This window comes from Herpailurus yagouaroundi, unplaced genomic scaffold (assembly GCF_014898765.1).
Source record: "Herpailurus yagouaroundi ecotype Mexico unplaced genomic scaffold, PumYag 213, whole genome shotgun sequence".
Taxonomy (NCBI): Eukaryota; Metazoa; Chordata; class Mammalia; order Carnivora; family Felidae; genus Herpailurus; species Herpailurus yagouaroundi.
The window spans coordinates 5,824,707-5,841,373 of record NW_024412444.1 but is presented as its reverse complement, the minus strand read 5'-3'; the positions used below and the strand labels follow the sequence as shown (position 1 = coordinate 5,841,373).

The 16,667-nt window shown below is 41.0% G+C and overlaps 1 long non-coding RNA gene across 4 annotated transcripts in view; it reads right to left on the bottom strand.

The window, feature by feature from the left end:
• LOC121016775 (uncharacterized) overlaps positions 1-16,667 on the bottom strand; it is a 79,535-nt gene that overhangs the window by 21,630 nt on the left and 41,238 nt on the right. Inside the window, exon 4 of one of the 4 annotated variants that reach the window (XR_005784452.1) lies at positions 9,628-10,121. The exons of the other annotated variants lie outside the window; for them this stretch is intronic. This is a non-coding gene — a long non-coding RNA (uncharacterized LOC121016775). Of the gene's footprint in view, positions 1-9,627; positions 10,122-16,667 lie in introns of those variants that run through there. 4 annotated transcript variants of the gene reach the window in all.

The window sequence follows — 16,667 nt, the reverse complement described above, 5'->3', positions numbered from 1 at the left end:
ATTAATTAGGTAATGAGTTGTTTAATAACCATCTCCTCTTTACATTGGAAGTTCCTGGAGACATGGAAGATGTTGGTCTTGGATCAGTGTGACCCAAAATCATGTGTTCGGGCACTCGATAAATATTTGTCAGATTAATTTAGACCTTATTTTGCAACTAAATAGACCTTAGAAAACTTCACAGACCACATGTTAGCTCACACGACTTTTTCTCTAATAGGACATTGTTCTTACTAAAAGAACAAACATAACTGTAGCATATTTAAGTACATTATGAGTGTTAGTTTTGAATAACCAACGTGGAGATTCAGTTCACTTGTACCTTTTATTCACTATGAAAATTATTCTTTTCTTGATTTCTATATCTCTGGCCAGCATTAGTTATTAAATAGTTGTATTTAATTCAACTGCAGGATCTATTATGTGCTGGGTGCTGAGGATAATGAAAATGATGTTAGCAGTCCTCTTCCTCAAGGAATAGGTCAATATAGCTAAAATGGAAGAGTTCCTATGAAACTAGGGCTGATTAGCATCCAAGAGAAATTTCATTCCATTGAAGTGAAATATATTGTGGACAAAAGTGGTCTTATATAAGGTCTTTCCTTTTAATCCCCCTTTTTCTCTTTATCTCAGGATCATCAGTTGCTCTAAAGTTGCAACTAAATTATGTTCACTACAAGCAAAGTAGATTTGGTTGGTCTGGTTTCCTAGAGACCTTACTTATTTTCCATTTTCTTTCCTTCTCTTTTCTCACAATGCCTTTTGATGTCCCTGTCCAAAGAACTGAGAAACAAAAGAATGGCTGAAGAATGGCGTGAATGGAAAGAAGGAGGTAAAACCACTTAGCAGGTATTAGTAAAAAAATTATGTCATCCATATTGATTTTCTATAAGCTATTTCCATTGTTCTTTGCTCTTCCTTCTTCCTTCCCTCTTTTATTCCCTCCCTTCTTCCCTCCCGTCTTTCCTTCCTCCCTTTCTTCCTACCCTCTTCTTTCTTTTATCTTTCTTTCCATATTTCCATAAGTCCTTCCTTTTGATCTTCTTAGTAGATACTGGATGTGTGTTATAGCTGATGCTTCTCACCAACACTATGAATATTGCTTTTGTGGATTCTCAAGTGCCTATATGCCCAAGAGATGTTCCGATCAAAAACTGAGTATTAAAGATGAATTACTAGCTAACTGAGGATTTCATTTATATTCCATCTGTCAAATCACATGTAAAAATTTCTTTATTATTGCTGTCTTTTTAATATCAAAATCTCTGCCTTTCTAATACTGAAAACTGTAATCAAGCCATGAGGCTATAGGGAAGTTAACAAATGTAATGGGGAAAAATACCACTTCACAGAAAAAAAAAAAAAAAAAAAAAAGCCCTAATTCCAGATGGTAACCATCTTTAGAGGAATCTTAGGCATGGTTCGTTTTGCATTGGAACCTCTCCCAATTCCAAATTCCAAAGAGTCACACTTAGAATCTGGAGACATAGTCATAAATCACCTAGAACTGTGATTTTCACTCTTTTTTAAGCAGTGGAACCCATTTTTCAGACAGGAAATTAAAATATTAAAACGACAGATTGGAGCTGCTTGGGCTGGCTGAGGGGTGCAGGATACGTCCTCTGCCCATTCTCCTTCTCCCTTGTCCCCTAGATAAATTGTAAATTCCACAGATCCCATTCTAAAAACCACTCGTTTGATTTTATACTAATTGTAGGTGACTAACACTTCTGCTAATCTAACTTCACACTTGACATCTTTATGTGTGCTTCACTGATAACCTCAAACCCAATATGTAACAAATATATTCTTGCTGCCACTGTTCAGCCTCCTCCCTAGACTTTGCAAATCTAATGAGATTTACTTTCATAGATTAGGCTGGTGGGAAAGGTACCGCAAGGCCTTCCTGTATTTTAAATTTGTCTCCATCCTTTAGAATGGTGCTGTGGTCCTAGAGCAAGGAGATCCAAGGTTACAGTCTTCTGCAAAAACAGTATTCTGTGGAAATCACTGTCTCCCCATAGGTTAATCCTGCTGTTATTTTGTTGTAGGGTTGTTCTCTTCCTTAGTTTCCATCTGCTTTGGTAGATGACAAGGACTTTCGAGAGCTCAAGCTGTTTTCAATTTTAGGGGAGAAGAAAAATTAGCCTGCCATTTAAGCCTCCCAGGGTCTATAATGAAGCACTCTGCTGAGAAGTCAGGTTTTAGAAAGTGGCTTGGATCTTTTCTTTCGTTTGAAATTTATGAGGACAGATTCCTTAAAATGTGCTGTGGTCTTGGAAGGGCACACTGCTAAATCAAATTTCATTTTATTTGCGGTAGACTTCGTCAACTCCAACCCAAAACATTTCTTAAACTGCTCAGTTATGGGAGGCTGCCTAAGACAAATGGCGGGTCCATGCCCCCACTATCCTTTATGAGAGAAGCCTCAGCTACTTCAATCCTTATGCCTTTCTTACATCTCTTATTGCCTATTAGCATCTTATTTCTCTCTAGTTATTTCATTTGGGCTGGTTATTTTTCCGCAATTAGTTTTAGTATTCTCAAGGGCAGGACCAGGACTAATATTTACTGGCAGGCTAAGCACATGAGAGATGGAGAGATGAAAAATGATACTTACTTTATTCGTCGATAACCCCATCCACTAGTGGTTAATATAATCTATGCCAGAGTTATGCTGTCAATATTTTTCCATTATTCTCTGCAGGCTGTTAGCAATTTATTTCTCCAAAAGATGGACAAAGGCAGTAAGTAAAAATATGGGAGCTAACATTTATTGAGAACCTACTATAGGCTGCATATGGTATCTAGTATCTTGGATGTGTTAATTTCATGATCTTCTCCCAACAATCCTGAAATATCAGAATTATAACCTTGATTTGACAGATAAGAGTTATCATTGGAATCTAATCTCTTTAGAACTCACACCATACCTTGTCTCTAACTTTGGATGCCGCCTGGGGTCTCATAAAAAGGACCTGTAAATCCTTTGCCCTTTGCCCTGAGAGAGTAAAACTTAACTCTATGTATCTTCTGCTTCAAAGGTCTTATTCCTGGAGTTAAACAGGGTCAGAGAGGATCCCAAATGAAAGCTTGTGTTACCCAATGTGTACTGACACTGGAACATGAACTCCTCAGGAGGGTTGAGAGGTATCGAGAATGATCTGTGACCAAATAAGTTAGGCATTGCTGGGCTAAACAACATTAAACTGAATTCTAAGAACTTTTAATTGACTAATTCATTCTATAAATATTTATGGAGCACTTGACACTGCTTTATGATGGAATATAAACATGATCTCACCACTGCTCTTCTGCAACTTAGTCTGATGGAAAAGACATATTTAATAAGCGATCAACTATTTACTTGAGATTATAAATGAGGGCAAATTCTATGAAGAGACTGAGGAGGAAGAAATGATAGAGACTAATGAGGTGGAGGAGATATATCTGTATCTATCTATATCTATCTACCTCTACCTCTATCTCTATCTCTATCTCTATATCCATATCTACACCTATAGTAGTCAGAATTGGGAATTCATATTTTAGCAGGTACTTGAATAGTGGGATAAAGACTTGCAGAGAGAGTTGAAGATCTTTTTAGCCAAAGAGAAATGAATGTGTGAAGGCCCTGAGCAGGAAAAGATTTTGGAATGTCCAAGAAACTAAAAGTTGCCAGTGTGTCAGAATATATAAGGGAAGGAAAGTGACACCACCAAGAAGTCTGGAGAGGCTGAAAGACGTCAGATTGAACCTAGCTTTATCCTTTGGCTTTTGTTCTATTTGGAACAGGAAGGGTTTAAGCAGGTACCCAATTTAAAGTATACTTTAATAGCAGCTTTGTAGTCATGTGAGTGGCTAAAATTGAAGCTCCATAAAGAAAGGACTTCGCTATTTTGTTTACTATTGTCGTGCAAGTGCCCAATAAACATTTGTCGAATGAATGTATATAGTCTGGAGGTAAGCATAAGGTAAAATGAACGAGTCCAGTAAGACAAATATTGCCACAATCCGGGGTGTAGGTGATAGAGCCTTGGATCACGTTTAGGATGGGAAAGAGAGGAAAAGGCAAACAAAATTAAGGACTACTTCAGAGACAGCAATATTAAAACTTCTGAGTGGGTTTGGTACTGGAATTAGGCAGAAAGAAAGAACGAGGGACACTTCAGTGACTAAGTCGTTAATAACCAAAGGGCTGATTATTAGGGTACTGTCTCTCTGTAAGTCCACTCTCAGCAGAATGACCCTGGGCTTGGGATAAGCAAACCAAGTTCCTGCTTTCCAGCTGCTCCCTGTGCACCTCTGCCATTAGGGGTGCCACAGACTGAACAGCAGGAAGAAGGGACTTAGTCCCTCCTGATCACTTTCTGTGAGGCTTCTGCTCCCATGAAAGTCACCCCCCAGCCTCCCTGCTCTTTACCCTAGCCTCCTTCTTCCCATAGCAGAGGTTGAATCCAGTCTGCAGTTTCCCACGCTGACAGCTCTGCTGCATCCCTCTGAGACACCAGCACTAACTGCTGCTCTTCTCTCAGATGTCTGAGCCTCATCTCTGCAGGTGCCACCTTTTCCAGCGTCGCATATTAATGAACTCGGACCTTTTCTCTTTCTTTTCCAGGCCTACGGCTGGTGGCTGTTCCTTTGCTACTTAGGTAACAACTTAGTGTTCCGTCGTCTTTTCAGTTATCTAGCCAGCAACTTTATATCTAGCTAATTCTTTATATTTGATCAATTCTCTGTTCAAATAACTGATTGGTTTCTCTCTCCCAAAGAGACCCTGATGAGTGCACTCGGGTTCTGATTTGATTGACATGACCATGGGAAAGACTGGAAGATACATGAATCAAGTGCAGAATGAAGAAATGAAAAAAACTAGATTTGAAGGTCTTAATTTTGAGATGCCCACGATAACTGTTAAGTGGAGATGCCAGGCAGGCACTTGGGTAAGTAAGTTTAGCACTCTAAGGAGAAGCTTAAACCTGAAATATAATTTGTGAATTCAAGAACTTCGTTTTTAAAGCCACAGGGTGGGGTGATTTTACCTTGGGAGAGAACATAAAGAGATACAAGATTGGACTTAGAGAAGAAAAAGGGGCTGGAAGACTGCATTTACTAGGCTTATATTCATTATGAATCTACAATTGTTAAGGGAAAGAGCTGAATACATTTTAGGAAACATTGGTCTAATCCTGTGCTCCCTTGTCCATGCAAGGGACTCTGCAGGGAAGGCAGTCCAGTGGGAAACCAGGTCCTGGGGTCTCCTCTGCACCCCTGAGAAAACGCTCCCCCTTGAGGGCTATCTTGGACTGACTGCATTCTTGGATCCAGATGCTGAAGGACAGCACCCCAGGAAAGGAAAGCAGGGAGAAGAACCCCGTGTGCACCGTGTGAAGACATTTAGCTGTCAGCTGGAAGAAATGATCCCCTGGCTGTGAAATACAGCAGACATTAGCACCACTTGACCCCACCCAAGTCCAGTCTTCCAGTCTTCTCTGCAGTTTGGCAATTTAAGAAAGACATAGATGCGGGGGGGGGGGGGGGGCCTGGGTGGCTCAGTCAGTTAAGCTTCCAGCTTCGGCTCAGGTCATGACCTCACGGTTTGTGAGTTCAAGTCCTGTGTCGGGCTCTGTGCTGACAGCTCAGAGCCCGGAGCCTTCTTTGGATTCTGTGTCTCCCTCTCTCTCTGCCCCTCCCCTGCTCACTCTCTCTCTCTCTCTCTCTCAAAAATAAATAAGCGTTAAAAAATTAAAAAAGAAAGAAAGAAAGAAAGAAAGAAAGAAAGAAAGAAAGAAAGAAAGAAAGAGACATAGATGAATGCCAGTCCCTGATGGAGAGTCTTCCTACAGAAAGCAGAAATTCTTCTGCAGTGTGAAAGGGGGTCACTGGGAGGATCACAAGGCAGTTCAGTGGGCTGGAGGGCACCACTGGTCACCTGTATGACTCACCCTTACCCTCTTGCGGGTGTGCGGGCTGCACCCTCATCCCTCACAACAGGCCAATGGCCCAAAGAATTGCTGATGTAAAGGAGGTTAGCCTGGCATCTTCTCAGGCACAGTTGTAAACTGTCAGCTAAAACCTGGCTGATGGGGGGGAAAATCTTTGAGGAAGTTGCTGCAAGAGCCATTTAACATTGAAATCAAGGGGGAAACTTAACTGTGATGTACTAGCTTTAAAATGCCATTTTCTTCCTGAAAGAAAAGACTACTGAGTTACTTTTTTTTTTTTAATCTACTTAAAATGCACCTTCCAAACTATAAAAGCATCTCCTGTGTTGGACCTTCTAGGACCCAAGCAAAGCACTAGGCAGCTAAGACATATACAGATGCGCTAAGGGGAGGAATATCTCAGCACTGCATTTGTGACTCTGTTTCCCCATCTGGAAGTCAATAGACTTCTGTGATGAAATGTATGGGGTCCTTAGTCAGCAAAACCAGGTTTGAATCCCGGCATTAACATTATCTAGCTGTAAACGTTTAGGAAAGTTTACCTTTTCTGAGCCTCAGTTTCCTTGCTTGGAAAATAGGTATAAGAATTTGAAGCACAAAATGCTGTAGGGATAAATAAATTAGAGAATATCTCTGAAGACTTAGTTAGCATTGGGCCAAGCATATTGTTGATGGGCAATAAATGGTAGCTGATGGTAGTGGTTGAGGCAGCAATCAATGCAGTAGTGGAAGAACATCTTATATGGCTGGGGGAGACATCCTACCCAATTGTTTCTAGCAAAGTGCTGAGGGGAGTGGCTACTTAATATAATCTTCTTGTTTAATGGCAGGTATGTGTCAAGCATCTGCCATTTCAAAGACCCTTTAAGCAAAATATTCTTCCTGATAAAGTGAAGAGCAATGAAGACTTGTGAGCATGGCTTTGGCTTCCAAATGAAAGAGGTCAACTCATGATACAACCTCCTGCAAAGTCTCCAGATGATTCATGGCTCAGCCAAGGTGATAAATGATAGAACCTAAGAATAGAATAATATCATGAAAATTTAGAAAGACTGATTCAGAGGAAGGAAGAATTGGTGTTTGCCTTGAGTTTGAGTTGAAGGGTCTATTTCAAATTTTAAAGTGATTCTCATTCTTTATAAAATGCCTCCTAACTTCTGTGAGTTTTAACTAAAGCTGTAGTGGGGAGTCAATAGTTGGCTTAAAAGAGACCAGTCACATTATTTGTATCTTGGTGAGCAAAGAGCATTTGAAATAAGTGCCAAAATGACATTCTGTGCGTGGTCAGAACCCCGTATTAAGCAGGTTAGGCTAGCTTTAGGCATCGTAATAACAACTCCCAAATCCGAGTGGTTTAACACATAAAAGTGTATTTCTGGATCGGCCAAAATCTGATGGGAATCGGGCACTATCTTAGGCTGCTACACCCCATTCAGTGACTCAGCAATCTTGTGTCCCTCATCATCTCAACACCTGCCCTCCATATTCCTCATGGAAAGGAAAGAGAAAGACTCAAGAGATACATAGGGAGATTTTACTGTTTGAGCCTGGAAGGAATACAGGACCTCTGTCCTCCATTTCATTGGCCGGTATTGGTCACATCACTCTGCCAAATCCCCATAGATAGGATATGTGTTCTTCTGTGGCCCAAGAAGGCAGGGAGCACCATGATATGAGCAAGCCATAGTGAGCCCCGCTAGAGACTCTGAGGTGATTTCAGGTACCAGTTCCCAGTTCCTAGATCCTCTTAATTTATTCCTTTGTTTAACAATTCTTGTAAAGTTACTCTGCTGTGCCCTGGTATTGGTGACATTTTGATTGCATGGCCTCTTGACCTCTCCCATGTTTGAGAGTTTTCCAACTGATAGGCCACCATGAGAGGAGGACATGGTACCAGCCGTGGCTCTCATAGTACGTGGCGACCACAACAGCATTGTCATCAGGCGCTGCCATGATTTTTGCTGAGACTCTGACCCTCTTTGTTTTCTAAACCTCATTTTCCGGTCTTCCTGGAAATTCTGTGAGCCAACCCCCCTTTCAAAACAAACAAACAAACAAGCAAACAAAAAAACTTAAAAAGAGTTGACAGCTGGATTATGTTGCTCGCTTTCAAGAACTTGACTAGCAAAGCAACGTTCTAGATATCCTGCCAAGAGAGACCATCCAGCCAAAAGGACTATCCCCTTCTTTATATTCCCATGGAATTTTATTTCCTCTCACTACATCACTTTTTCTTCTCTCGATGGTAGTGTTTTTTTGTATACAATGTCTCTCTGCTAGAATTAGGATGAGTTCCTGGAGAGCACAATTCATGTCTGAATTTGTTAATTTTTGCACACCCCATGACACCTGTCATAGTGCCTTGCCTGTGGCAGATATTTAATATATTTTTGTTGAGTAAGTGAATTTTTTCTTTACTTCAAAAAATATAGTCCTTGCCTTCAAAAAAGTTTACCATCTGTTAGGGATGCTAGACATGTAAATTAATCATGGTTCAAAACTGAAAGAAATGAGTATCTTCTAGTGCAGGAGTATGGTAGAAGATGTGACTCATCTTTATTGGGAAAGGAAGGTTAGAAAAAAAACAAGTTCAGTATAGATGATGGTTGAACCAAGAAATATTTGTTAGGCAGAAAAAGCAGAACAGAGGAATAGCCTTGAATTTTAAAAGAAGACATGGAAGTTCTTGGAAACTTTCACAAACTTCAGGTTGTCCATTGTGGCCACAGCATAGGGTCTGTAGAGCACTTTGTCAGGGTGTGGGGCCTGAGACATAACCAGGAACAAGGTTATGAGGTCCTTGACTACCATGCCAAGGAATCTGGGCTTTATTCTTGAAGCAATTCAGAACGTTACAAAAACTGAGGTGGGAAGGATGATATGGTGGCAGGACCCAGACTGCCACTTCAAGAACTCTGAGCCCTTGGGGGCTAATGCTTTTCTCAGGCTTGTCTGCTGTACTTTCTGATTGTACAGATTGAGCAAGGGAGTGTCAAGTGGCCCTCAAGTTAGACTAGATGCCAAACATACCCCTCCTTGTTCCCACTGTGTAACAACCCTACCTCTTCCGGATAAACAGAGTGCTTACCCTGTTAGGATAGTGACATCTGTTCTTTCTATTGGTCTCCTGTTATGAGGATTCTGATGTTCCTTGACTGTATCCATAACTTTTGCTCAATGAGAGCCTCACTATGTCTCTTGACAGAAGAGTTCCACCTTTTGGAACCAAACCTATAAACCTTCAAATGCCAGGGATATGGGAGAGTGAAGCATAATTTCCCCCAAGGGGGTCACTGGGAGTGATGGAAGCTAGGGATCCATGTACTCTATATGTTGTTGACATAGCATCAATAAGTGTCACTTGTTTTCATTGCGAGATGGATAAAGAAGATGATCACACACACACACACACACACACACACACACACAATGGAGAATTACTCAGCCATAAAAAGAAGACAATCCTGCCATTTGTGACAACATGGATGGACCTTGAGAGTATTATGCTAAGTGAAAACAATCAGACAGAGAAAGACATATATAATTTCACTTCTATGTGGAATCTAAAAACCAAAACAAGTAGAAAGAGACTCATAAATACAGAGAACAAACCGGTAGGTGCCAGAGGGGAGGTGGGTGAGGTGATGGGCAAAATGGGTACAGGGGATTGAGTTGTACAAACTTCCAGTTACAAGAGAAATAAGTCACAGAGATGAAAAGTACAGCACAGGGAATATAGTCAATGACACTATAATAGCCATGTATGGTAACAGATGGGAATTACACTTAGCATGGTGATCATTGTGTAATGTATAGAAATGACAAATCACTACGTTATACACCTCAAACTAATATTGTATGTCAACTATACTTCAACAGAAAAGGAAGTGTCTATTATTTAGGATGTACACTGTAACCTGGGGGATGGTGAGCCCTCATTAAGAGGATGGTCTCTGACCTGTAATCTCTGCTATGCCTTCTATAGGTCATTCCATCGTTCTGTCAAACCAGTAGTTCAGGGTGATGCAACATGCGATATGACCAATGGCTATCTGTCTTCCATTCACCAACAGGGACAGGATTCTCACTGGTTGGTGGATGATCCATTTCCAGGGTCTCATCTTAGCATCCATTTTTCAGACCACACATGGCACTAACTCTTGAAAGTTGGTCTCCCTAAGAGGAAAATTCTGAGATGGTGATTAGCATTCAGGAAGTTTATTAGAGACAGCTTTGGGGTTTAATACCTTTGAAATGAAATAGAAGGGAAGGGAAGGAACAAAGCAGAACTGGGAAGAGAGAGTACTTGGCCTATGATACAGTCTCATCAAAAGCCTCATCCAACCCCACAGTAATTCTGAAATTGGGAAAGTCCTTCGTGGCTATCTCCTTTTAGAAGGGGGTAGGGCATTTATATCCCCGAGTCTTTATGTCACTGCATGTGTGCTGGAAAGAGGATGCTACTTTGGGAAAGATGGCTTTCTTCAAGTAAGGGCATCCTCCGAGAAGTCTAAGAGCTGAAAGCTGTCAGTTAACAATCATTCCAAAAGCTGGGAAAATGTCTTTCCACTTTAAAAGGAGGATCTGGGATGTACAGCACACCATATCTACAACATGCGGGATGATTAAGAGGACAAAGTAAAAGATAAAACCAGGAGCGCCTGGGTGGCTCAGTCAGTTAAGCATCTGAGTCTTGATTTCAGCTCAGGTTATGATCTCACGGTTCATGGGATCAAGCCCTGCATTGGGCTCTGTGCAGACAGCACAGAGCCTGCTTGGGATTCTCTCTCTCCCTCTCTCTCAGCCCCTCCTCTGCTTGTGTTTTCTCTTTCTCTCTCAAAACAAATAAACTTTTTTAAAAAGATAAAACCAGAGAGATACTATAGTATAAAAAATTACAGTTAGCAACTTGAGACAAACACTTAACCAAATATAGATGTATTTTTATCACATTAGCAAAAATCTAGACGTAGGTACTCCAAGCTAATATCACATTTCATGCTATCGGGGCCTCAAGATCCTTTTAACTTTTGCTCCTCTATATTCAGCATGCATGTTTCATCCTCATGGTCATGAAACAGCCACTCTACCTGCAGTTATTATATTCCTATTCAAGGCAGGAAAAAGACAAGTGAAGGATAGAAGACCTACGTAAGCTGAGTCTTTCCTTTTCTGAAATGATAGTTTTTTCAGAAGGATCCCACCAAAAGTCTTCCACTTATATTTCATTAGCCAGAAAGGAGTCATACAGGTACTCCTAATGTCAAATGAGTCTACAGAGTTGAGGGTCTGTAATTGAGCTCCTGCTGTCATAAGCTCTGGTTTATAAGAAAATTGGAGTTCTGGTTCAAAAGAAAAAAGGGAAAATTGACACGATACTGGATGGTCAACCAGCAGTGTTGACCAGAGGCCGGTGGACACCATATCATGTAGGATCATTTGTATACATTTAAAGGAAAGAGTTTAGATTTTATCCTGAATGCAATGGATGCCCACTGAAAGGTTTTTAGGGGTGAGTGATGTGACTTAATGTACTCAGATGGTGGGAGGCAGGATGAGTTATAGAGAGGAAGAGAGGAAGAAAGGGAAGCCAGCTTGGATGCTGTTGTAGCAGGTCAAGAGACAGATGAAATGGCTGAGAAGATTGGGTAGCAGAGCACGGGGGGGGGGGGGCGGGGGGAGAGGGGGTTAAGGAGATTCTGAACTTCAACGTGCAACTGCCATCTTGGCTACATCCATCCCTCCAGCTCAGAATCCTTCTACCGTGTGGGAAGAGAGGATCCTGATATGTAAATATAGTATCCATTTGATTGGCCGCTTTAATGGAATCTGTGGTCTTGGAAGGGGAAGCTAGCCTAAGTGATCACATCATCCTTACCCTCAGGCAAGTAAGGAGTCATTATCTTCATTTTACAGATGAAACCGTTGAAATTGCAAGTGACTGTACCACTTCTTTAATTTATAAGTAAAGGCAATTAGTTGAATTTGTTTCTCAATCTGACATTTGTGAAACTTTGCTGGGTATCACATCTGTTTCCTTCCTCTATCCATACAATCTCTAGCTTTCTCCTCAGTTTCATTTTTCCTTTGTTTATTTTCTCCTCAGTTGACCGCATTTTCAAGATTTCCAGACTCTTCTCAAAAACTTTTTATGCGTTAAGCCAAAATTGCAAATATTTATAAACAGCAAAGAGGAGAGAACTCTCTGGTAGTCTTACATAGAAAAACATTTCTGGACTGTTTCTGGCTTCACATAAACAAAAATAGACCATCTGGCACCACCAAGTGGCCACTATGAAAATTGCATACGGAAAAGAGTAAAACTGGGTTTTGCTTTCTGTCCACCTGAGACTCTGGTAGAAAAGCAGATCATAATTTGAGTGCGTCCATCCTGGAGTGATGTTATTATTACATAAGTTTCCTGAACCCTGGGATCCTCTCGTGTATACAGGAGAGCAAGCATTCTTTATATGATGAGGGAAAGGATCATTGCTTTAGATGTCTTTGATTTGCTGTATTCTTATCCCCATACATACCGAATCCCAGACAGTTTCCATGACTTATCTAAGGTCCTACAGCTAGCAAGCAAGAAAACTGGGATTTGGTCACTTCTCTGTGGCTCTTTGTCCAGTGTTCTGACACCTATGATATAGTAAAATTACTGTTATATATAGACAATAGTGGCAAGAAGAAATTGTGCACTTTCAAGCATAAAATCAGCCTATGCAATGATGATGGATACAATCTAAATTGCCATTGAGGACTCCTCTGGCCTTGATTCCTGCACCATTTACTGGCATTCTCCAGCCATTACTAACTTCTACATGATAGGAGCTCACAAAATATATTTGGAATGAATGTATGAATAAGTTTCTTTTCCATTCATAGTAGATGAAGTGAAAACAAACCCTGCCTCAAGCCATTTTATCTAAATGGTGACAGTTCACATCTGAGAAGCATTCAGGTGATCATGTACCCAGAATACTATTTAACTCCCTTCCCATTGGGTTTGTCTCATAGGCAATTCCTTGACGCAGGAGAACTATGGAAATATGACAATTATGTTTGATTTAAGCAATCAACCATAGGCTTTCTATATCAGCCTACTGTGTCAAATTGTCAAGTTGTTGCATGATACCAATCGATACTGCAGAAAATATGTCTGAACAGCTATAGATGTATGGGAACAACTATTCAGAACCCTGGGATTATCTCAGTAGCTTAACTTTTGAGAAATCCTTTCCAGTAATTGGCCGGAGATACAGTGATGGGACCTTAGCCGTGAACATTTAATACTTCCTCTCAAACCTGGCCAAATCCTAACAGTGACCACCAATGGGTATTACATCATCATTTCTTTTAACCTGACAGCCTTTATCCTCATTAAAGAAAATCCTGCTGAACTTATACCTACAATTCTTTCTTGTATGCCTATGTCTGTTTAGAATTCCCCACTTTTATTGTATCAGAAGACATGGTGGCATAGTAGAAACAGTTGGCGTATTGGAACCAAAGTGTTCTGGATTTGAATCCTGGTATTACCCCTGAATGAATTTGTGGCCTTGGGCAAAACCTCAACCTCCCTGACTTCAGTTTCAGCAACTACAAATCAGGAGTACTCATATCTAATTTTCAGAGACACTGAAAAATTAGAGATAAAGTACAGCATCTGATGCATACACACACATACGTATGGAGACACACACTAAGTGTTAAATAAATGGGAGCAATCCACATCATTATTACTATTGTTATCATTAATATAATCACCAAAAACAGCTGTTTACAAATCTACTTGTTCTAAGTTGGCCTGGGTATGTAGGGTCATTAGGAGGAATGTGGTTCTCTGGGTGCGGATACTGTATGTCAGGTACCAGATCAAATGAGGGTATTTCACCTCTCTGCACCATCACATAACAGGACCTAACTGGTTTCTGTTCACGATCCTTTGGACCACTCTTCTGTAATGTGTACAGCTGCAGTTTTCTCACAATGTGCAAGTGTAAACAGTGTTACTAGTGAAAATCTGCACGAATGCTTGCTGCTATCAAAAATATCCATTGTTGGGGCGCCTGGGTGGCGCAGTCGGTTAAGCGTCCGACTTCAGCCGGGTCACGATCTCGCGGTCCGTGAGTTCGAGCCCCGCGTCGGGCTCTGGGCTGATGGCTCGGAGCCTGGAGCCTGTTTCCGATTCTGTGTCTCCCTCTCTCTCTGCCCCTCGCCCGTTCATGCTCTGTCTCTCTCTGTCCCAAAAATAAATAAATGTTGAAAAAAAAATCCATTGTAATTGTACCTTTATGATCTATTTTTTTAGCTCAAGTACTGATGCATTCAGAAGAGCTTTCACTTGGGGTAGTTCAAATCAACTAAGTTCATAATCGTAACAGCATTTATGTACTTTTGTAAATTAGTCATATGTTTACTGGTAAGAGGTATTAATTCAGTCCTCACTGTTTATCAGGTGTATGTGTTCTCAGATCCTTTGTGATAACTCCAAGGTCTTCTAGGTGTCCACTGTCCCCGGAAGGCACCCCCTGATCTGTTCTCCCCCTCTCAATTTATGGTCAAAACTACTCTGGATTAGAGGTATGAAAATGGCTTACCAAAGTTCATGTGGATAGTCCATTTCAGAGCCAGAAATTAGACCCAAGGGCTGGAGCCTTTCTGTCAGATACTGATTGTGCCATAGTGAAGTTTCCTAAACTCCAATCACTCTTGTACAGCACCTTCAAAATTCTGTCCGTATCTTTTTTTTTTTTTAACGTTTATTTTTGAGACAGAGAGAGACAGAGTATGAATGGGGGAGGGTCAGAGAGAGGGAGACACAGAATCTGAAACAGGTTCCAGGCTCTGAGCTGTCAGCACAGAGCCTGACTCGGAGCTCGAACTCACGGACCGCGGGATCATGACCTGAGCCAAAGTCGGACGCTTAACCGACTGAGCCACCCAGGCGCCCCCTGTCCGTATCTTTTTATCACTATTAATACTATTCACTTAATGCTTTTGTATCAAATTTAAATTTTCTCATTTCTTGAAACTTGGCCTTGTCCTGAGAAATAATATCCACACAATCACTGGTTTTAGATGCTAGGTTTTCCCTTAATCCCTATTAAATTAATATACAACTGTTGAAATTTCTTTATAAAAATGAATTTATGTACCATCTAGAATCATCTCAGACACCACCAGTGGTATACGGACCACCTAGTACACAAATGCCCTACTGTCTCCCCGGCCCAGGAATTTCAGTGTTTCTCTTTCTTTCCAATGATTTTCTTTTCCCTCTTGCATGTTTCAGTCAGTGCTCAGGATAATCATTAAAGATGGAGCTTTAAAGTATTAGGAATTGAGGCACCTGCCCTGATGCCCCCCCACAAATGTGCTTTAATATATATCTGAAAAAAACATCTGTCTCTAATATGAATGTGCACAGCATGTCTAGGTTTGGGTTCTTTAAATACATTTGCTATTTATTCTTTCTGTTCCCAGAGATTGTGAAGGAAGGAATCTGGTCTGCTACAGTAAATAGAGCATGAAAATCAGGTCTGGCTTGAATTTTATCCTAGACATTAACCCTATCTCAGCTTTTGTAGGCTTATTCTTACCGGCTAAGGTATGGTTCATGATTAATCCTTTTCCCCTTCTGAGAAGCCCTTAACCATACAGAGAAGATTGATATGCATCATGTTTTAAAACACTAAATGGGGTCATCCACATAAGTATTCACTGGATACATTTCTCTCTGTGTTGTCTTACTAGGGGCTGTATGTAAGTGAAGCATGGGGGAGCAGTGTGGTTAATAGGTACTCATACTTTGCCTGGCTCATTCACTTCTTTTTTTTTAATGTTTATTTATTTAATTTGAGAAAGAGAGAGAGAGTGAGCACACACACAAGTGGGGTAGGGGCAGAGAGAGGGAGAGAGAGAGAATCCCAAGCAGGTTCTGTGTTGACAGTGCAGAGCCCATCACAGGGCTTGGTCTCACAAACCGTGAGATCATGACCTGAACAGAAATCAAGAGCGGGAAGCTTAACCGACCGAGCCACCCAGGTGCCCCTCTAGTTTTTTAATATTAGCTCCTTACCCTACCTGAGTCTCAATTTCATCATCTTAAAGTGGGGACGATACCAGTAACTACCTCATAGGGTTACTATGAAGGATAAATAAGATCTTATGGATAAACATCGTAGCCTGATGCTTGACACTTATCAGGACCTTGGCAAATTTAGTTATTAGAATAGTCAAGGCTGGTTTGCACATTTAGGAATTTGGAGTTTTACAACCTATGTTATACATAAGTGGGATGCTTAAGAGATGCCATTTTAGAGGGCATGAAATGACTGGTGGATTCTCATTAAAAAGGGGAAAATACAGATTACTGCCTAGTGACTCTTTATGCTCCAATTAAATTCCTAAGTCTTTCATCTTAGGAAATCATCTCCATCACAATAAGGAAATAACAGGATTGCTATTTCCTCACAGGGATAATACCACTGTTGGGCCTGCCAAACACTAGGCCCTAGATCAAAAGTGGTCCACAGCCTTCTAAGAAAAGGCCACTTTTTTCTTTTAGCAGATCTTGCGGGGAGAGAACCATGCCAAAAAAAGCACAGGGTTCCACGAGACATTAAGCCAGTCGGTAAGGCAAATGCCACATGTCAGAAAAAAAGAAGAGGGAGGAGGAAGAAGAGGAGGAGGGGGAAAGGGGAAGGTGGAGGGGGA